Below are 16,196 nucleotides of genomic sequence, written 5' to 3' on the forward strand. Positions count from 1 at the left end.
CACTGAGGAGGTCAGAGCCATGATCAGGGACTGCCCGATCTGCGTGGAGTGCAAGCCGCACTTCTATTGTCCAGATAAGGCCCACCTGGTAAAGGCATCCCGGCCCTTTGAGCGCCTCAGTATCGATTTCAAAGGGCCCCTCCCCTCCACCAACCGCAACACGTATTTCTCAACGTCGTTGATGAGTTCTCCCGCTCCCCCTTTGCAATCCCCTGCCCCCACATGACCGCGGCCACCGTCATTAAAGCCCTGCATAGTGTCTTCACCCTGTTTGGTTTCCCCACGTATGTTAACAGTGACCGGGGCTCATCGTTCATGAGCGACGAATTGCGTCAGTACCTGCAGTAAGGGCATCACCTCGGGCAGGACTACCAGTTATAATCCCTGGGGAAACGGGCAGGTGGAGAGGGAGAACGTGACGGTCTGGAAGACCGTCCTCCTGGCCCTACGGTCTAGGTATCACCCAGTTTCTCACTGGCAGGAGGTCCTCCCCAATGCACTCCACTCCATTAGGTCCCTCCTTTGCACGGCCACAAATGAGACCCCTCATGACCGCCTGTTTGTTTTCCCCAGGAAATCCACCTCCGGGGCCTCGCTTCCGTCCTGGCTGAAGACACCGGGGCCCATCCTACTCCGCAAACACTTCAGGAGCCATAAAGTCTGGCCCCCTGGTCGAGAAGGTCCAGCTCCTTCACACAAACCTCCAGTACGCAAACGTAGAACACCCCGACGGCCGACAGGAGACGGTTTCCCTCAGGGACCTAGCGCCAGCAGGTTCCACTACCACCGCCACCCCAACTTACCCCGCCCAACCTACGCTAACCCTTACATGGCATCCGCCCCCCCCCCCCCCGCCCCCCCATTCCCCCTTCACCGACCCACAGGAATGAAACTCCAGAAGACACGCTCCCGAAGTCCACGTCTGTGCCCGCACCAGCAACTTCACTACCCATGCCCGCACGGATGAGTTCGACACCCGGGCCAGCTGCAAAACCAGAGCTTCGGCGATCACTGTGCACAATCCAGACGCCGGACAGGCTGAACTTGTGAACCCTTCACCCCTGCCGGACTTCATTTTTTTAACAGGGGATGAATGTGGTGAACATATTGCATTAACCATTCACCATGTATGTCACTGTACCACGCTGTTGCCCATGAGGGCTTCACCTATGGACCATTGTAAGGTATTACCTATGATGTATCATATTGGTGCCTTTGTGGGCTCCGCCCCTGGCTCCACCCCTTGAGGGGAGGTATAAAGAGCAGTACCTCTGTAGGAGGCTCTCAGCAGCAGAGCAGTCGCAGGCAGGCACTATTCTAGTTGATTAAAGCCACAATTTACTTCTACTCCTTGTTTCGTGCGAATTGATGGTCGCATCACATGCCCTCCGGTAGCCCAACAGTTCTTCAATTCTGCCATCTGGAGAGATTCTCCAAATCATCAACCTTGACCTTTAACAACTTCCGCTCCTCCGCCAACAATGCCATCTCCGCATCCAGAGACAGTCCGATCCCATGGCCCCTTCAATCACCTTTGCCAGATCCTCAGCGACTGCCTTTCGCTGCTTCTTAAATTCACCTGCTAAGAAATCCATCAACTTCTCGGTCGTACGCTGAGGGGCAACGACACCACAGAGGCCTCCGTCATTTTCTGAATCCAACGAGGATCCCTTGCCCGACTTCTGCCTTGCATTGTACCCACCAGACACCATTGAAACGAGGGGAACTTATTCTAATATGCTACACCAATTTCTTCCCAAAAAACACTCATTAACTGGGCAGAAAGGGCCAAAAAACAAATCCCCAGGCGAGAGCCACTGCGTGAGTGACTGTTCACCTAATAGCCGCCACTAGAAGCCTAAGAACACTCTTAGTGAAAATAGCTTCAGCAGACAGGTTGGGGCATAAAAAGGAAAAGTGACTGGAAAATAATTATGATGTGGAGATGCCGGCGTTGGACTGGAGTGAGCACAGTAAGAAGTTTTACAACACCAGGTTCCAGTCCAACAGGTTTGCTTCAAATCACTAGCTTTCGGAGCACTGCTCCTTCAAAGGAGCAGTGCTCCGAAAGCTAGTGATTTGAAACAAACCTATTGGACTTTAACCTGGGAAACAATTAACAGAGAAGAAACACTGTGTGCTTCTTATTGCAAGAATCATTCGTGAGACAGTCAAAATATTAACTTGTATTCAGATCCACTACTAATATATACTATTAATCAAAAGCATTGAGGCTGGACTGCTAAAATGTACGTTGAAGGATGAAACAAATGCACTTTCTAGCACACATTTATAACGACTCTAGCAAATAATTTGTCTAATCTGAAGGAAAACCATGCTGCCACAATTTATTTAATTATTCAAATGCCTGATACGATAGCATAGTGGTTAGCATCAATGCTTCACACTCCAGGGTCCCAGGTTCGGTTCCCGGCTGGGTCACTGTCTGTGCGGAGTCTGCACGTCCTCCCCGTGTGTGCGTGGGTTTCTTCCGGGTGCTCCGGTTTCCTCCCACAGTCCAAAGATGTGCGGGTTAGGTGGATTGGCCATGCTAAATTGCCCGTAGTGTCCTAAAAAGTAAGGTTAAGGGGGAGTTGTTGGGTTACGGGTATAGGGTGGATACGTGAGTTTGAGTGGGGTGATCATTGCTCGGCACAACATCGAGGGCCGAAGGGCCTGTTCTGTGCTGTACTGTTCTAAATCTAAATCTAAATCTTCAATATATCTGTAACATGCTAAGGGATCCATTTTATTTTTATGACAATTATTTTTGCAATACTTATTGTAAAACATGAACCCTGACTTTAACTCAATCCAGAAGTTGTCAGTTTAAGCCCCGGGTGATAAGGCTAACATGTAATGTTAAATTACAAATGAAGCCGAGGAATTATGGAAATTCTTCCAGTGGCCCGACGCCGTCGTGAAACCTGGAGAGGTTCACAACGGCGTCGGAAGCCTCTCCCGGCCCCCTATTCTCCCCTCCCCGGGGGGGATAGGAGGGCCGTGTCGGGAGACTCGGCCGCCGGGCCTTGTTGCTGGCGTCAAGGCCCGGCGCGCCGAAAATGACGCTGCTGACGCGCCTAATGACGTCAGCCGCGCATGCGCAGGTTGGACGGCTCCAACCGCGCATGCGCGGTTGCCGTCTTCCCCTCAGCCGCCCCGCAAGACGTGGCGGCTTGATCTTGCGGGGCGGCGGAGCGGAAATAGTGCGTCCCGTTGAGACGCTGGCCCGACGATCAGTGGGCACCGATCGCGGGCCTGTCCCCTCCCGAGCACAGTCGTGGTGCTCAGAGCCCTGTACTCCCCCCACAAGCCCCAAACGGGCATATCTCGCCATTTCCACGACGGCAGCGACCAGGTGTGGTTGCCGCCGTCGTTAAAAGGTCACGAACGGCAGGCTGCTCGGCCCATCGGGGTTGGAGAATCGCCCGCGATTCTCCGAGCGGCGTGTCGCACAACGCGACACGCATTTTTGGGGGGGGGGGTGGGAGAATAGCGGGAGGTATGGGAGCGGACCTCCCACTATTCTCCCACCTGGCATGGGAGCGGAGAATCGCGCCCTATATCTCCCAGGATAGGGTAGGCCTGAGCAGCTGGGTCTTAACACCCTAAATAGGTGGCTTGGGCCAATTTGTCTGAGGTTAAAATTCAAGAAATCTGAAACAGGACATCATCCCATCTTGAACATGCCCACCTCTGGTTTAATGACAGCAGAACAAAAAGTGGGCAACCAATCCACTCGCAGGTGCATTGCAGAGGGATTGGTTATTTAGATGGTGTAATGTTGCATACATTTTAACAGTCGTAGTATATTTAACTCATGTTGACTGGGCTTCCAAGGCCTCAATTATAAACTGCAATACTTTAAGGAATCTGGTCCTTAAATCGGCACCCACCCATAATCTCCCCCAACGCTGTGCAGAACACACCTTAGAATACATAGAATCTTTACAGTGCAGAAGGAGACCATTCAGCCCATCAAGTCTGTGATCGACCCTCCAAATGAAAACTCTACCTTGGCCCACTCGCCCACCCTATAACCATAACCCTGCACATTGATCATGGCTAATCCACCCAACATGCACATCTTTGAACTGTGGAAGGAAACTGGAGCACCCGGAGGAAACCCATGCAGACACGGGGAGAACATGCAGACTCCATATATTTAGCCCCTGGGCGAACATGCAAACTCCATACATTTAGCCCCCGGGCGAACATGCAAACTCCATACATTTAGCCCCCGGGCGAACATGCAAACTCCATACATTTAGCCCCCGGGCGAACATGCAGACTCCATATATTTAGCCCCTGGGCGAACATGCAAACTCCATACATTTAGCCCCCGGGCGAACATGCAAACTCCATACATTTAGCCCCCGGGCTAAAATCCAGGCCAAGGTATCCATTTGGGGCTGAGAGGAATGCTTATGGTCTTTCTGGCTCATAAAGAACTAAATAAAATTACATATATTTAATTTAATATACAACACTTCTAGCCCTGCTCCTGTCTTATCATCAGGTTGTTATCAGCACAACATTAATGAGCCTAAACTCTATGAGTAGGACCTTCCTCACTCTGCTTTTCTGCAGATTTCCACTCGGCAGAAAAGCATCTGCTTTAAGGCAGGAAGGATGTAAGACTACAACTGTTAGGTCACCACACCCATTTTATTTGAAAACCTGCTAGTTTACACTCGGCAAGGTTAAAATCGGCAAGGTTAAACACCAGGCAAGGTTAAAATCGGCAATACCAAAATTTAGTGCCATCAGTTAGGATTTTGCACTTGGCCACTTTAAACATATATTTTAAAGAGTTGGTAGGATGCCAGCTCACAGCTACCTGGTTGGTGATATTGAGAAGCAGATGGTTATCAGGGAGTGATAGAAGGGAGGACTAGATGGTAGGTGGGGTGGGGAACAGCTTGTAAAAATATACCCCCCCACAACCACCCCGCCCTGCCGTACCATTTCCGAACGTACTGTCATTTTGCATTCACATGGGCGCTACACACTTAACTAGTGGCTGCAACAGAACTGATAGAAATTACTGTCAAATAATAAAATGGCTTTACTTATCAATATGCCATATCAGTAATTTATTTTCAACACAAGCACAATGGCGAATAATTTGTCTCTTGGAACACCCAGAATTAATTTGGTAATATGTCAGATGTAAATGATGCAATTGCATGGGGCTTTGAAGGAAAGAAAATCTGACTAGTTATAAAGATAATTATATTATTTTGTTGTAACAGCCCCATTGCACATCTTAACTGTAATATTACATCTCTGGCGCATAATGTGATTGTTGGCTATGAAAGAATGTTCATACACAAGACAGTATACCTTTATCATTTCAGTTTGCTTTTTGTTCAGTTACAGTTGCTGATACAGAGAGCAAAGGCATATATATTTCAAAGTATTATCTTATTTTGACCAAACTGTTGTAATTCTTTGTCATTAATCTTTACTGAACATATTTTAAGTTAAAAAAGGCAGAAAACATTGGCCAGTGCTTCCAAGGAATGGCAATCACGGTTGGATTGCCAAACCGCTCCTTTTAGTTACCCAGGTCAGTAGCTACACACTTCTTGGTCGCTCTTTCGTCTCGGACCTGATGAGAAATGTGTCACAGGCCTGGTTCCCAAGGCCTTCTAGTGCAGGACAGCGACAACAGGGAAGTGAAGCCATGGCCCCTTTTTGCAGCAGTAACAGCCAGAAACCAGGTAAACCTGTGTTTAAGTGCACTTTAAGAAGCCAGGAAGAGCATATAAGGTAAGTGGGTATGATTGGGGGATGGATGGTGGGGTATCATGAGTCAGTGGGGGTAGAATCAGTCAGAGGGGTAGGATGGATTACAGGATAGGATGAGTTGGGGATGTTGAGTGATCAGTCGGAGTAGTCGATGGGTTGGGGAGTACTCGTGATAGTAGAGTTATCGGGATTCAGGAAGATAGTTGGGAGTGTTGGGAGTTAGTCAGGAGATAGTCAGTGTGGGTGATTGGGGTGACAGGAGGTTGAGGGATAGTTGGGTTGAGGGTTGTCAGAAGGTGGGTGGTAGTTGGGTGGGATAGTTCACCCTCCTGTGCCGCCATCCCTATTCTTAACTCTCCCTCTATCACCCTTGACCTGCCCTGAATTACCCTCGACTCTCCCAGCCTCGCCACTGACCTAACCTCAATCAGCCTTGATCACTACTCTATCAGGCTTGAGCTGCCTTCGGCACAGATTAATCTTCCCTCTGTCATCCAGCTCACTCCTTCTGTCCCCCATGACCCTTCTTAGTGCCGCCATAACCTGACCTCCCTCCCTTGGACAGCTGTGCTCCAACCTTTCTAGAGACACCACCTAAGCTCAATGAACAGATCCGCCTCCTTTTCCCTGCTCCAGCAAAGATTGATTCCAGAGATGAGGGGTTTGTCGTATGAAGAGAGATTGAGCAGTTTAGGCCTATACTCTCTCGAGTTTAGAAGAATGAAAGGAGACCAAATTGAGGTATACCAGATGATAAAAGGTATGGATAAAGTAGATGTGGAGCGGATGCTTCCTCTCGTGGGGCATTCTAGAACGAGAGGTCATAGTCTCAGGATAAGGTGTAGCAAATTTAAAACTGAGTTGAGGAGAAACTACATCTCCCAAAAGATTGTGAATCTGTGGAATTTGCTACCCCTGAGTGCAGTGGATGCTGGGACAATGAGTAAACTTAAAGGGGAATTAGACAGATTTTTAATTAGTAGTGGGTTGAAAGGTTATGGAGAACAGGCAGAACTGGGGAATTGAGGCCATGATGAGATCGGCCATGACCGTAAACAATGGGGCAGGCTCGAGAGATTAAATTGCCTACTCCCTGCTCCGAGTTCTTATGCCCTTATATTCTAAGAAAGAAATATTCTGTCCAATTTCATCTTCAAACTCTTGGTCTGTAGCCCTGTAGATAACAGCACCTCAGGCACAAATCTGGTGTTCTTGAGTAATAATGGGATTTCTTGATTAAGAGTCATGGGGAGAAGGCAGGAGAATGGGGATGAGGTGATGTGACCATCAATTCACAAGACACGTGATTGGAAGTAAACAGTAGTTTTAATAGTCTTACAACAGAGCCTGCCTGCGACGAGATAAACTGAGAGCAGGCTTACGACTGCAGTGCTTTATATTTCCGGTTAGTGGGAGGAGCCATGGGCGGAGCCAAGGGTGGAGCCCAGTACAAACGCCTCATCTCCCCCTATGGGCAGAGCCGCGTAACGGCTCGTATACAGAGCCCACGAGGACACAATACATGTAATACAACACAGTGTGAATTACTAGGTATATAATTCACCCCCTGTAAAAAAAAAATCAAGTCCGGCGGGGGTGATGGGTCTACAAATTGAGCCGGTCCGGCGGCCGAGTCGTCCTTCGTCTTCGGGTGACTGGGTGGGGGCGTTCGGCGAGGGTACGAGGGTGGACTCCGGGGGTGATTCGGTCCGAGCGTCGTACCCGAGTGGTGCGACGGGGGGCGCAGGAAACCTATAGGCGCAGGGGCATGGAGCACGGGCGGTGAACCTATAGGTGCGGGGGCGCAGGGCACGGAGGGTTGGGTGGGGTGTAGTGTGAGGGGTACCTCGGCGGTAGTGGTGGTGGAGTTGGATCCTGCAGGCGCCAGGTCCCGGAGGGAAACTGTGTCCTGACGGTCGTCAGGGTATTCGATGAAAGCGTATTGGGGGTTGGAGTGGAGCACTCTTTCTATGAGTGGATCAGTTTTGTGTGTCCAGACGTGCTTCCGGAGGACAACCGGCCCCGTTGTCTTCAACCAAGCTGGGAGTGAAACCCCCGTGGTAGTGCCCCTAGAAAAAACAAATAGCCGCTCGTGAGGGATCTGGTTGGTGGCGGTGCACAGGAGGGACCTAATAGCATGGAGCACGTCGGGGAGGATCTCCTGCCAATGGGAGGTCAGGAGTTTCCTGGACCGGAGGCTCAGTAGGACGGTCTTCCAGACCATCGCGTTCTCCCTCTCCACCTGCCCATTCCCCCTGGGGTTGTAGCTGGATTCCTGCTTGAGGTGATGCCCTTGCCGAGCAGGTACTGACACAGCTTGTTGCTCATAAAGGACGAACCCCTGTCGCTGTGTACGTAGCTGGGGAAACCGAACAGGGTGAAGACACTGCAGGGCTCTGATGACTGTGTGGGAGGTCATATCGGGGCACGGGGTGGGAAGCGGGAGAACTCATCAATGACGTTCAGCAAGTACACATATCGATTTGTCGAGGGGAGTGGCCCTTTGAAATCGATGCTCAGGCGTTCAAAGGGCCGGGATGCCTTTACCAGGTGGGCCTTGTCTGGTCTATAGAAGTGCGGTTTTCACTCCGCGCAGATCGGGCAATCCCTGGTGATGGCTTTTACCTCCTCGGTGGAGAAAGGCTGATTTGACGCGACTGGTCCAACGTGACCGCGCTGAGTTGCGGGTAATCGGCAGCTCGATCAGCTGTGCTGGAGTGGCCCCGTGAGGACTGTCCGCTGAGGTCGTAGTCTTCGAGATGAGTTTCAGAAGTTGAAGAGGATGGAGCCCAAGATGGCCGCCCCCGTGGATCGCACGTGGCGGGCGGCGAGGAAGATGGCATCCAAGATGGCGGCCCCCATGAGGCGCACGTGGCCGGCCGTGTGGAGGAGGGTTGCCAATATGGCGTCGCATGTGTCAGGTGGGGGCGGAGTCGGCATACAGGCTGCAGCATTACGGGGCCTGCGGGCCTGTGAGTTTGGGAAGCGAGTTCTCTGGGCTGCGGGAGAGTTTGGAGTAGGGGTTTTCTTCGGCAGGCATACCCAGGCATAGTGTCCTTTGCGACTGCAGCTGCTGCGTGTCGTGTTGCGGGCTGGGCAGTGCTGCCGTGGGTGTTGGGGCTGCCCACAAAAATGGCACGCTGGTGCTGCATAGTGGGTGGGTGACTGCACGGCGCAGGCCTGGGGCAGTCGCTGGTCGGGGGCTCATGATGGGGTCGCTTGGTCCGCGGGGAACGAGGTGAGGCTGCGGAACAAGACCTCCATGCTTGTAGCTAACTCTACAGTGTCCTCCAAGTTCTGGGCCCCTTTCTCAAGCAATCGCTGGCGCGCATAGTTGTACCTGAGCCCTGCCACGTAAACATCACTGAGAGCGAGTTCCATATGTTGGGCAGCTGTTACAGCCTGATAATTGCAGTGCTGAGCTAGGGTTTTTAAATCGCGCAGAAAGTCTTCCAGCGACTCCGCGGGGTGCTGGCGCCGGGTCGTAAAAATGTGGCGCGCGTAGACATCGTTGATGGGCCGCACGTACATTCGGTCGAGCATGGCCAGAGCCTCCGTATACGAGGTAATACAGTTAAGTTGAGTAGAGATACGATGGCTCACCCTTGCGTGCAGTACGCTGAGTTTCTGCTCCTCCATAGTTTCTGAAGTGCTTGATTCAGCCAGGTAGGCCTTGAAACATCTGAGCCAGTTTAGAAAGATTTATTTTGCCTCTGCAGCCTGCGGGTCGAGTTCTAGTCGATCAGGTTTGAGGGCTGATTCCATAGTAGTTTTCTTCAGGTTTTCTAAGACTATTAAATTGATGTGACCATCAATTCACAAGACATGTGATTGGAAGTGAACAGTGGTTTTAATAGTCTTACAACAGAGCCTGCCTGCGACGTGATGAACTGAGAGCAGGCTTACGACTGCAGTGCTTTATACGTCCGGTTAGTGGGAGGAGCCAAGGGTGGAGCCCAGTACAAACTCCTCATCTCCCCCTATGGGCAGAGCCGCGCAACGACTCGTATACAGAGCCCACGAGGACACAATACATGTAATACAACACAGTGTGAATTACTAGGTATATAATTCACCACATGAGGAACATATCAGCCATGATCGAATGGTGGAGCAGACCCGATGGGCCGAATGGCCTAATTCTGCTCCTCTATCTTATGGTCTTATGATTCCCATGATAGAAAAGCAGTTCCTACTCACTCCAAATCCATCAGGAAGACAACCTCATCTGCTGAACACAACTTTTAACCAGTCATGAATCTGAAGGCAAATGTTTCTCTTTTGCTATGGATTTCATCACAAAGATCCAATTTAATCTGGTGACCATGTGGTTTAATGAATATGCACGGCATGCGAACCGCAACCTGCATTTAATCTGCCACCAGCTTTCTTGTCAACTTCATTCTGCTGTCAAGAAGCTGACATTTCACCTCCTGCTCAATTAAGTGCCCTCACCCACCTAGTTTCTTGCTCCATGCAGTTTCACTAGATGTTGCTGAGAATGTCCATGTTAATTATCAATCAATCGTATCTTTCACTGGCACAAATCCATGTGAAGATGTCAGTAACATTCGTTCTGTTGTTATTAATCTATATAATCATGTATTTACAGTAATATTGACTTTTGTTGAGTGATTATGTCACAACTGAATGACAGTCTGTGAATGAAATGTATTTAAAACCAAACTGAATCGAGCAGTTAACAAAAACGTTCTCAGCCACCGAATGATAAGAGCAGTGCACTTGTAGAAAACAAAACCAGCAAAAATGTGTGTCTGAAAGCTTTTATTTAATCTATTCTAATCTTTTCATCTATTCTAGTGTCTATTCATCAGACCTAATCTAATGTCAGCATTATTTGAAATACCTCTTTGTTTTATATTTTATTTATTTTATAAATTAGCTCTTTTTGATTAACCTGCAGTCTCATCTTTCTGGATGCACCTAAATACTTCAATCCAGTTACTCAACAATGTGGGGTACCCGGCATTATAAAAATGAAAGGCTCCTTTATTAATCATGTATAAGAGATGACAGTTGTATCAGCAAAGTGGAAAACGTGGCACGTATTAACCATCTGAGGAAAGAGTTTTCTGCATGTTTTTCGGAAACTTGTCAAAGAAAGTCAGCTTGCTGCAGCAGGAACCATGGCAACCAGGCCCACTTAATCACGGGAGAGGCCCTGCAGCTGAAGTCTTCCAGCAGAGGGAAATCCTCTACCATTTCATCATAGGGTGGGAGGGGCTGACATGGGATTCCCAGCCACCAACAGCAGGATGTCAATTGGCCTTGATAATGAGAGAATTGACATCCCTTATTCCATCGCAATTTAGTGGTGCCCCGAGGATTTAATGGGAGGCGCACATCTTTCCCTGTCCGGTTGGCAGTGGCCGCCTGCGTTGGCAGGAAGTGGAGGGGGCTTAGGAGGAAATGGGGTGTGGGATCCCTCATTATCAGGCACACTGTGCCTGATCAAGGAACCTGGAATCAAGAATTGGGTGAAGGATTGAAAACCACCCTTGTCACCAATCCTCCTTATTCCGCTCCTGTGACCTTCACCCCATGACCCCATCCCACTCTCACTCACCTTTGAACTGGGATCCCATGATGTTCCTGGGCCTCTGGTGGGTGCAGTGTTGCAGTGTCCACCCCTGTGCGAGGGGTGACGAGTAGCTGCCAGACTCTGATTAGCTGGCAGCTCTCAGCGGGCATGACGTCTGCATTCCTCATTCACAGGAGGAGCCTGATGATGGCCCCTTAAGTACCTGAAGGGCACTTGATTCCATTGGGCCTCCCCTGTGTAACGGACAGGTGTCTGACCAATGGGCAAGACGCCTTTTGGATCAACTAAATCCATTCGACTATCTGTGAAGATCCAAGATGCATGATTATGAAGTCCAAATAGGTACAGGTGCTGAGCCACAAAAGAGTTTTTATTTACATAAGTTTTCAATTAAAATAAACAATATAGAACTTTGTTCGACTAAAGCTACCTAGTGCTCAAAGGATTTAAGCATTTGTGACAACATTTTCTCGATTCCTTTTATATAAATTATTCTACCAATTGTAACACAAAAAGCTTGAAATACCAGAGGAAAGGGCTGACGTTGCTAGAAAAACTCAGCAGGTCTGGCAGCGACAGTGGAATTAGAAACAGTGTTAATGGGCATGATTCAACAACCAAAACTGAGTGCTGCGAGGGCCCCAAATCGGGCTCCATACAGGTATGGGCCGATCCTAAATACCTGGACACTGTTTTCACCCGGCGCCCGGGTCAATAGCCGCACCTGCGAGACCTCGACAGGGCACCGTTTAGCACTGGTTCTCACAAACGTGGACCAGACGTGAGGGCACCTTGGGCGGGGGGGGGGTCTTGCAAGCCATTAGAGACCCCCGGGTAGTCAGAGATAGGGAAGAGTACTACCCCTGGCAGTCCCCCTGACACCTGGCACCTAGACAGTGCCATCCTGGCAGCAATGTCAGCACAAGTGTCACTGCCAGAGTGTCAAGCTGGCAATGCCAAGGTGCCTAGGTCCTAGGTTGGCACTGCAGGGGTCAGGCCCAGGAGTGGCCATGGCCATTAGATGGGGGGGTGGGGTGATGGGGGGTTCCAGGGGCCTCAAGAAGGTTGAGGCGGTGGGGAGGGGTCCATAAAGAGGAGTGAGCCTGAAAGGAGGTATTGCGGAAATCAGAGCTGCCGGTCTGAAAATCGACTAAAGTGTGGCCTATGCGGGGAGAAACTCCCCGAGGCTCAAAAAACCGGCAAATGCGCCCGAAACAGGACTTGAACCTTTTTCCGCTGAATTGTGCCCAATTTGTCAGGTCCAATTTCAGGTTCTTTAGAACACTTCTGAACACAAAAAGTTTGGTTCATTAAAGGTATTTGAATGAATGATTTCTTAATTGTTAAAATAAGGCTTGTCACAGCCAGAATGTTTTCCCTTTAGATAAAATTTTGTGAACCCATTTTGCTTTTTTCAGCACTCCATTCTTAAATTATAATTCAAACTCCTCTCTCAGCCAATTTGTCTTTGGTGTCTCCTGCATTTCACCTTGTCAAAACTATTATTATGTACTTTTGTATCACTAGATTTTACTGAATTGCAAAGTGTTTCTGTACAAATCAGCATATTTATGTGCATGTAGCTGTCTATAAAACCCATGTGACATCGGACTATTTGTTTAAGTCAAAATGTATGTAAAGACTAACAGTATTGTTCTCCATCCCAATTATTAGCGTAAACAGGATATCAAATAAATGTGTATACAAATCATCATTTATACTGTCTATATTGTGACTCTTTCACATCCAAACTCACAGCAGTGCCACAGTTACTGACCTGCCCCTGGAATTAAAGGTCAGCTGGTTATATTCATACAATACCGTGGAATGGCAAACAATTAAATGACCAACAACCAACCCATTTTTTTCCATATATAACTACATTTATTTGGGTTTTCACTGAAATTATGGCAGCAGTACAGTAGATAACTCAGGAGCAAACTTGGCCGGAATTCTCCAGCTGAGATTCTCTGTTCCCGCCGGCCACGCACCCCTGCCTGCAGTTTTCCTGGTGATGTGGAGTGGCTTCAATGGGAAATCCCACTGACAAATGACAGGAAGAGAGAACCCCCGCTGCCGGTGAGCAGCACAGTGCTGAGAAACACACAACTGGGGAACCGGACAATCACGCACATAATTGTACTTCTGGTGTAGGGAACTGGAATTTACACTGTAGGTCTGAAAAATAAGCTACATTTCAATAGAATTGTCATCCGTCAAATGGTGGATGTGTGTTACTGACAGGATAAGAAAGGCAAAACCTACTGCTCCTGAAATTCTGACATTTAAAACAAAATTGCACCTGCCTTAAATTGACTTGCTGACAGGCATAATTTGTCAAGTGTGGTGGTGTAATTGCTCATGAGAAGGAATGAAGTATATAGGGAAAGCTCCGGGACTGGACGGTGGAGTTTTATAAGGAGTTTGCGACGGAGTTGGCACCACATTTACTGGGGATGTTTAGCGAGGCGCTGGAAAAGGGGAGCTACTGCAGACACTGGCCCAGGCGGCCATCACACTCATCCTGAAGAAGGGGAAGGACTTGTTGGAGTGTGGGTCATATAAGCCCATATCACTGTTAACCACAGATGTGAAAGTGTTGGCCAAGTTAGTGGTGGGGAGGATGAAAGGATGCATTCCGGGGGTGGTCTTAGAGTCCCATGCAGGTTTTGTAAAGGGCAGGCAGTTTTCCAGTAGCATTAGGTGGTTATTAAACGTGACCATGACCCTGTCGAAGGGGCAGGTACCTGAGATAGTGTCTTCTATAGACGTGGGGAAGGCTTTCAACCGAGTGGAATGGCGGTACCAGTTTGAGATTCTGGGGAGGTTTGGGTTTGGGTCGACGTTTGTGGCATAGGTGCGTCTGTTGAATGTGGCCCCAGTGGCGAGTGTACGGATAAGCGAGATGAGTTCATGGAACTTCAGAGTGAACAGGGGAACGAGGCAGGGGTGTCCACTGTCGCTGCATCTATTAGTGCTGCCGATAGAGCCCTTGCCAACCGCCCTTGGGGGGTCAGTGGAGTGGCAGGGGATTGTGAGGGGAATAGGGAACACCGGGTGTCGCTGTACACTGATAAACTGCTGTTGTTTGTGCCAGACCCATTGGAGACTATGGGGAGAATTATGGACATACTGGAGAGGTTTGGGACCTTCTCGGGCTATAAGCTGAATGTCGGAAAGAGTGAGGTTTTTACGGTGAATGTGGCGGGTTGGGGAGCCAGTCTTGGGGTGTTGCCGTTTAGGGTTGCCAGGGACAGCTTCCAGTATTTGGGGGTTCAGGGGACGGGGAAGTGGTTGACGATGCACAACTGGAACCTGAGAAAGTTGATGGAGAAGGTGAGGGAGGACTTCAGGAGATGGGATACATTACATTGACATTGGCGGGGAGGATCCAGGTGGTAAAAATGAACGTTCTGCCAAGGTTCTTGTTTATATTCCTGACCCGAGTCCCGATCTTCATTCCAAAGGCCTTTTTCTGGAAACTGGATGCAGCGATCTCGGAGTTTATATGGTGGAGAGGGTATCTAGGGTGAAGAGCGCCCTGCTACAGAGGCAGAAAGGGGGGAGTTTGTGCTCCCAAATCTATTGCATTACTATTGGGCGGTGAATGCAGAGAAGGTGAGACAGTGGTGGGATGGAGAGGGGTTAGAGTGAGTTAGGATGGAGGAGGAAATCTTTGGAGGGTCCGGCCTGAGGGCCATGGTGACGGTGATGCTTCCGTTCCGCTGGCACCATGGAGGTACATGGTGAGCCCGGTGGTACAGTCCACAATTAGGGTGTGGAACCAGTTGAGGAGACACTTTTGGATGGAGGGGATGTCAGTGCTGACACTGTTGTGTGGGAACCATGGGTTTAAGCCTGAGGAGACAGATGGCATGTATAGGAGGCAGAGAAGGGTGGGGCTGGTGAGGGCGAGGGATTTATATCTGGAGAAGAGGTTTACAAGTCTGGAAGAGGTACGGGAGAGGGTGGAGCTGCCGAAGGAAAGCGAGTTGAGGTATATGCAAGTGAGGAACTTTGCGCGGAAGGAATGGAGAGGGTTTCCCAAGCTGGAGTATACCCTGTTGGAACGGTTGCTGGGAGAGGAGGGTAGGATTGGGGATATATATGGGTGGCTGGGGGAGAAGGTGGTGAGGATTTAGGAGAAATGGGAAGAGGAGCTGATTGGGAGGGGCAAGATAGGAAGGGGAGTGTGGAGTGAGGCGATGCGCAGGGTGAGTTCAACCTCCTCGTCTGCGAGGTTGAGTTTGATTCAGTTTAAGGTGGTACATAGGGTGTATACGACTCGGGCGAGGATGAGTGGGTTCTTCCAGGAGGTGGCAGACGAGTGTGAGAAGTGTGGGCGAGGACCAGCAAATCACGCGGATATGTTCTGGGGCTCCGAGAAGTTGGAGATGCTGGGAGGCGGTGTTGGGATATTATTAAAGATTGTGGGGATAGAGGCCGGGCCGGACCTTCTGGTGGTGATTTTTGAGGTGTCGGAAATGCCATAGCTGAAGGAGGGGAGGAAGGCCGACGATGTGGCCTTCACCTCTCTTGTTGTTCGGCGAAGGATTCTGTTAGAATGGCGGTCAACAACACTGCCGGGGTTGACGACCTGGCTGGGGGACCTGTACGACTTTCTTCGGCTGGAAAAGATCAAGTTCGAACTGAGGAGATCAGCGGAGGGCTTTCAGATGCGGTGGGGACTGTTCATGACCATGTTTGAGGAATTGTTTGTCACGGAGTGGGGGGGTGTGGGGGGGGCAGTGGGGTGGGGGGGTGAAATTAGGAAAAAAACTTGCACAAAATGTGAACTGTGAGGTGTGGAGAATGTTTGGGGATATATGTTTTGTACTTTCCAATATGTTTGAAATAATATACTTTTTTTTAAAGTAAT

The 16,196-nt window shown here is 49.6% G+C and overlaps 1 protein-coding gene across 1 annotated transcript in view; it reads left to right on the forward strand.

Moving 5' to 3' along the window:
* Positions 1-13,035, forward strand: part of LOC119972610 (potassium voltage-gated channel subfamily B member 2-like) — a 479,239-nt gene extending 466,204 nt beyond the window's left edge. Inside the window, exon 3 of the transcript XR_005462115.1 lies at positions 10,679-13,035. The gene's annotated coding sequence lies outside the window, so the exon portion shown is untranslated. The remainder of the gene's footprint in view (positions 1-10,678) is intronic.
* Positions 13,036-16,196: the final 3,161 nt, after the last annotated feature.

This window comes from Scyliorhinus canicula, chromosome 10 (assembly GCF_902713615.1).
Source record: "Scyliorhinus canicula chromosome 10, sScyCan1.1, whole genome shotgun sequence".
Taxonomy (NCBI): domain Eukaryota; kingdom Metazoa; phylum Chordata; class Chondrichthyes; order Carcharhiniformes; family Scyliorhinidae; genus Scyliorhinus; species Scyliorhinus canicula.